Source organism: Furipterus horrens, unplaced genomic scaffold, assembly GCF_987537825.1.
Source record: "Furipterus horrens unplaced genomic scaffold, mFurHor1.1.pri manual_scaffold_1, whole genome shotgun sequence".
In the NCBI taxonomy this organism is placed as follows: Eukaryota; Metazoa; Chordata; class Mammalia; order Chiroptera; family Furipteridae; genus Furipterus; species Furipterus horrens.
The window spans coordinates 111,555,255-111,561,254 of NW_028327171.1; the positions used below are offsets into that span (position 1 = coordinate 111,555,255).

Consider the following 6,000-nt stretch of genomic DNA (forward strand, 5'->3'; position numbering starts at 1 on the left):
CTGGTTTTGAGATGGTGAATAAAACTGCCTTAAACAATCCTATAAAGTCTTTGTGTGGACAAATGTTTCCATTTCACTTGTAGGATAAAATACCTACAACTGAATAAAATGGCTTGGTTGTATGGTGTTTTCAACTTTACAAGAAGCTCTCAGATGGCTTTTAAAGTGGTTATGTTACAGAATGGGTGTGTCCAAAAAAACCCAAAAAACCCCAAAGCCAGAGCTTGCGGCTGGGGGATGGGGAAAAGGAAGCAGCTTTTAGGATGTCTTTGCATGACTGGAGCTAGTGGCTGGTAACTTTGTTGCACAAATGGCTTTGAAACTTCCAAGGCCCAGGAAGATGGGAGGGGTCTTGGACCATGGGATGGTACTGAAAGAGCTTACAGAGCCTGCGTAAGGTTCTGTGAATGGTCAGAGCTGGTTGCCACGCCCACTGGGTCAGAGGACCCAGTCAGGGATTTTAAAAAGCAGCTGCAGACATTTTAGCGGGGCTCTCCATGATGCTTTAAGAAGGGGAGCTCTCGCCCTGACTGCTGTGGCTCAGTGGATTGAGCATCGGCCTGTGAGCAAAGTGTCTCTGGTTCGATCCCCAGTCAGGGCACATGATTAGGTTGCACATCAGGTCCCCAGTTGGGGGTGCGAGTGAGAGGCAACCACACAGTGATGTTTCTCCCTCTCTTTCTCCTTTCCCCTCTCTCTAAAAATAAAATAAACAAATAAATAAATTATTTTTAAAAAAAAAGAAGAGGAAGGGGGCTCTCACCATGCGGTTTTGAGAAGGAGAGGAGATCCACATGTTTACAGGAAGAAGGAGCTCTCTCTCTCCATGTGGATTAAAGAAGCTGAGTTCTCCATGAGGTTTTGAGAAGGTTCTCCATGCTGTTTTGAGAGAGAAACACCATGCGGCTTTGAGAAGGCAGTTTACAAGAAGGCTGAGAATCCACACGGTTTTGCATTGAAAGCTGGTGAGCACCACAGCACAGAAAGACCTCCCCAATCAGAATTGAATGACTGGCAGCTACCGGTAAAGCTGAACTGTGTCTAGGAAGTAGGGAAATGGTATTTCTAACTTTTCTAAAACAAGCCTGGTTTGGTGGGGGGAGGCAGAACTATGTGTTTGTGGGTGTTTTAAAGAACATAAGACTTAACAGCTGAAATCCGCAAATAATCTAAATCTATATAACTATTAAATAAACAATTCTTTTTCTTTTCACTAAACTCTGGTATTCAGAGTTATAATTCTGGCGGCGGGCAATTGGGCCCCCAACTAAAGAGCCTGTGGGTTCTGTTTCAAATCGGAGCAGTCCAGGGGTTGTGTTACAGTTATACTATCTTACCTTACCACCAGCAATGCGTGAAAGTCCATTACAGTGTGTGGTTTGTCACATTATTTTCTTAATGGTGAAAAACCAAAGTTTCTAATTATGACCTTGTCCAATTTATCAAAAATTTTTCTCGATGATTCATGCTTTTTGTCCAAAGAAATCTTAGCCTAACTAGGGTGAGATCACAAAAATTTTCTTCTGTAATTGTTATTTTTAGCTTTTTGTCTAGGTCTATACACATTCAAATTAGTTTTTTAAAGTATATTTTAATGCCCCGGCGGGTGTGGCTCAGTGGACTGAACACTGGCCTTTGAACCAAAATGGCACTGGTTTGATTCCCAGTCAGGGTACATGCCTGAGTTTCAGGCCTGTCCCCAGTTGGGGGCATGCAAGAGGCAGCCAGTGTTTCTCTCACACATCGCTGTTTCTCTCCCTATTTCCCTCCCTTCTCCTTTCTCTAAAAATAAATGATTAAAAAATTTTTTTTAAGTATATTTTATTGATTATGCTATTACAGTTGTCCCATTTTTCCCCTTTGCCCCCCTCTGTCTTGCATGACCCTTCCCTCCAGCAATCCCCCTGCTTTGTTCATTTCCATGGGTCATGCATGTAAGTTCTTTGGCTTCACCCTTTCCTACACTATTCTTAATATCCCCTGTATATTTTGTTCCTACCAATTAGGCTTCTTAATTCCTCTACAATTTCTCCCTTTCTCCCCATTCACCCTCCCAAATGATCTCCATACCTATGATCCCATTTCTGTTCTGACTGTTTGCTTAGTTTGTTTTTGTTTTTATTTTTTTTAATTCAGTTGTTGATAGTTCTCAGTTTCTTGTCATTTTAATGTTCATAGTTTTGATCCTCTTTTTCTTAAATAAGTCCCTTTAACATTTCATATAATAAGGGCTTGGTGATGATGAACTCCTCTAGCTTTATCTTGTCTGGGAGGCACTTTATCTGCCCTTCCATTCTAAATGATAGCTCTGCTGGATAGGGTAATCTTGGTTGTAGGTCCTTGCTTTTCATCACTGAATATTTTTTGCCAGTCCCTTCTTGCCTGCAAAGTTTCTTTTGAGAAATCAGCTGACAGTCTTATGGGAACTCCTTCGTAGGTAATGCTCTGCTTTTCTTTTGCTGCTTTTGAGTTCCTCTCTCTATCCTTAACCTTTGGCATTTTAACTATGGTGTGTCTTGGTGTCGTCCTCTCTGGGTCCAACTTGTTTGAGACTCTGTGCTCACTGGACTTGTATGTCTATTTCCCTCACCTAATTAGGGAAGTTTTCTTTCATTATTTTTCGAATAAGTTTTCAATAATTTTTGATCTTCCTCTTCTTCTTCTGGCACCCCTATCATTCAGATGTTGGTAGGTTTAAAGTTGCCAGAGGGTCCTAATCCTCTCCTCATTTTTTTCAGTTCTTTTTTCTTCTTTCTATTTTGGGTGAATGCTTATTTCTTCGTTTTGTTCCAAATTGATTTGAATCCCAGCTTCCTTCCCATCACTGTTGGTTTTCTATAGTTTTTTCTTTATTTCACTTTGTATAACCTTCACTTCTTCCTTAATTTTGTGGCCATACTCAATCATTTCTCTGAGCATCCTGATCACCAGTATTTTGAACTCTGAGTCTGATACATTGGCTATCCCCGTTTCCTTTACTTCTTTTTCTGATGTTTTGTTCTGTTCTTTCATTTGGGCCATATTTCTTTGCCTCTTCAATTTGGCAACCTCCCTCTGTTTGTTTCAGTGTTTTGGGTAGAGCTGCTTTGACTCCATGTCTTGGTAGCATGGTCTAATATAGTTGGTGTCCTGTAGGGTCCAGTGGCACAGCCTCCCCTGTCACCCAAGGTGGGTACTCAAAGTGCACCCTTTGTGTAAGTTGAGTACATCCTCCTCTTGTAGTTGAGCCTTGGTTGCTGTTGGCAGATCAATGGGAGGGGTTGACCCAGGCCAGTCAGCTACAAGGATTGACTGTGACCACTGACCACTGACCACTGCCCTCCGCCCTCCGTGGAAGATCAGCTGTGCAGGGCAGGGTAGTGGTGCTGCGATATGGTCTGTAGCTGTCCACTGGGTGTGTTGGCCCTGGGGTTTCCAGGTGGTGCAGGCCAAGGTCAGCCCCCACCTGTGTTTTGCCTGGGACCACCCTGCCTGAGCTATAAAGCAATCTGAGATGGCTGCTACTTGTGCCAGGCTTGGAGATTCCCAGGCAAAGCCAAGCTGTGAATCTAAGCTGGCTGCTGCTAGTGCCAGGCCTGGAGCTCACTGAGGCCAGCTGTTTGTTGCTTATTTGAGAGGATTTAGGAAGTTGTGCAGCATGATCGTAAACCAGCCATTCATATGGAAAATCAGCTTGAGTGGACTGTAAGTTGGGTAGGGCAGAGTCTCTAGGGATCTCCAAGGCAGGTCAAACAGCATTAGCCAAGTTGATGGAGTCTCAGATATGGCACCAGCTCACTGGCTCTGTGGGGGGAGGGTCTAGAAAAGGGACAATGGCCTCTGCTCGCCTTGATACCAGACACTTCAGTTCCTCCCTGTATACCACTGGTGTCTTTCAAGCTGCTACCTCAGTGCTGAAGCTCAGAGGGAATGAGTCTGAGTCCATGTGTGTGTTCTTTAAGCTGAACTGCTTGGGGGTCCAGCAGTGTCTTCCACTGACTCAATCCTGCTGCTTTTTGCAGCCAGAAGTTGTGGAGACTTATCTTCCTGGCACTGGAACCCTGGGCTAGGGAGCCTGGCATGGGGTTGGGACTCCTTGCTCCTGAGATATCCCTCCCAAATTTTTATCCACCTTACATGGGTGAGAGACCAGCCTGTTCTGGGTCTGCACTCCTCCTACCTGTCTTAATGGATGTGGTTTCTTTAATTCTGTAGTTGTCAGGCTTACATTCAATTGATTTCTGACAGTTCTGGCTGATGGTTGTTTTATATTTTAGGTGTCATTTTGATGTGGTTTTATCAGAGATGAGCCATGTCTGCCTATCCTGCCATCTTGACCATAACCTCTCCAAATTAATTTTTGTGTTTGGTGTGAGGTAAGGATCTATTTTCCCCCACATAGACATTCAGTTTTCCAGCACCATCTGTTGAAAGCACTATCTTTTCCATTTTGAATTACTTTTGTACCTTTGTAAAAAATCAGCTATGGTTAGTCCAGTGCTAGAGATAAGAAGGAGGGGCTCTGGGCACTGAAAGAAAGGGTTCCTAATCCAGCTAGATATAGTCCAGGAAGGTTTCTTAGAGGGAAAATGAAGGATTCCAGGCAGAGGACCTGTTAGTAGGTTAGTGAGTTACAATGTTGCTGTGGATTAAATTTTTTGGGTGTGGTGGTGGTGGCTGGGAAGGCATAAGGCTAGAAGTAGGCAGGAGCCAGATTGGAGTGGGATGGGGCCTTGTGCATCTTGCTAAGTAGTGTGCACTTTATCCTGGGAGAGATGAGGGGGCCACTGGATTGCTTTAGGCAGGGAAATGATATAGTCAGATTTGCATTTTAGAATGTTTACTCTGGCTACAGAGGAAGGGTTGGAGGAAGTCAGAGTGAAGACAGGCAGACCAGTAAGGAGGGTGTTGTAATAGCATAACTGAGAGCACATATAATTTATTACATATTAAGAAACTGGACAAATCACCTTTAGGTTTTAATTTTTTTAATACTGACCATAAAAAATTTTTAAAAATTATCTCCAAAGCTATCTGCTATTTAAACAAAATATTTTTAAAAGTACAATATTGTTGCCCTAAGGTGTGGCTCAGTAGATTGAGCATCAGCCTACAAACAAAAGGGTCGCTGGTTCAATTTCCAGTCAGGGCACATGTCTGGGTTGTGGGCAGGTCTCCAGTTGGGGGCGCACAAGAGGCAACCATACACTGATATTTCTCTCCCTCTCTTTCTCCCTCCTTTCCCCTCTCTTAAAAAAAAAAAGTACAATATTATTAAACATTATCATATTAACTCATTGAGTCATCTTTTAGAAGTTGAAGGTTAGGGGGTTTAAGAAAAAAATGAATGGAAGAATCTATATAATTTAAATAATTTACACTTTTATAAAATACATCAAATATTTGACTTTCAAAAGAAAAGCTACATATTTCATATTAATATCCAGTTTAAAGCCCCTTTTAAATCAAGAAAAGAAATTCAAGGAGTTTCCCCTTCTGTGTTTAATATATACATTTCTTTAACAACTAGAGAGCTTTCAGAGCATACATGTCTTATTTCGTGATACATGTCATTATTTCATTACAACAATAATCGGTTTAAATTCTCAGCTTATTTTAAGTACACGATTTTATCTGTATAGTGTGTTTGCAATCATTGTAAACTTCTGTCCCAGGAGCTCTATTTCTTGTACTAAAAAGTTTTCAACAGTATTGGCTTCTTTGAAGAGTTCATCTATCTTATCAATATCAGATGCATCTGTGCTACTCTCTCACTTAAGATTTTTGCATATGTAGACAACATTAGATTAATTTCCTCCCTCATATCATTTAAATCTTTCTCCAGACTTCATCTTTATAAAATAGTCCAGAGATTTCAGAGAAAGAGGAATCTGATTTTCCAAGATAGGACAGTTGTGGAATACCTGGCATTTGAGGCTCCAACTCTCTTGGTCTCTTGCAATTGCTAGTGTCAGGTTTTACAAAGTGACTTGCTGTTATATTCTGGAGGCAAGAGCACAT

The 6,000-nt window shown here is 41.9% G+C and overlaps 1 pseudogene; it reads right to left on the reverse strand.

Moving 5' to 3' along the window:
* Positions 1-5,609: 5,609 nt before the first annotated feature.
* LOC150021736 (testis-expressed protein 12 pseudogene) lies at positions 5,610-6,000 on the reverse strand (annotated as a pseudogene).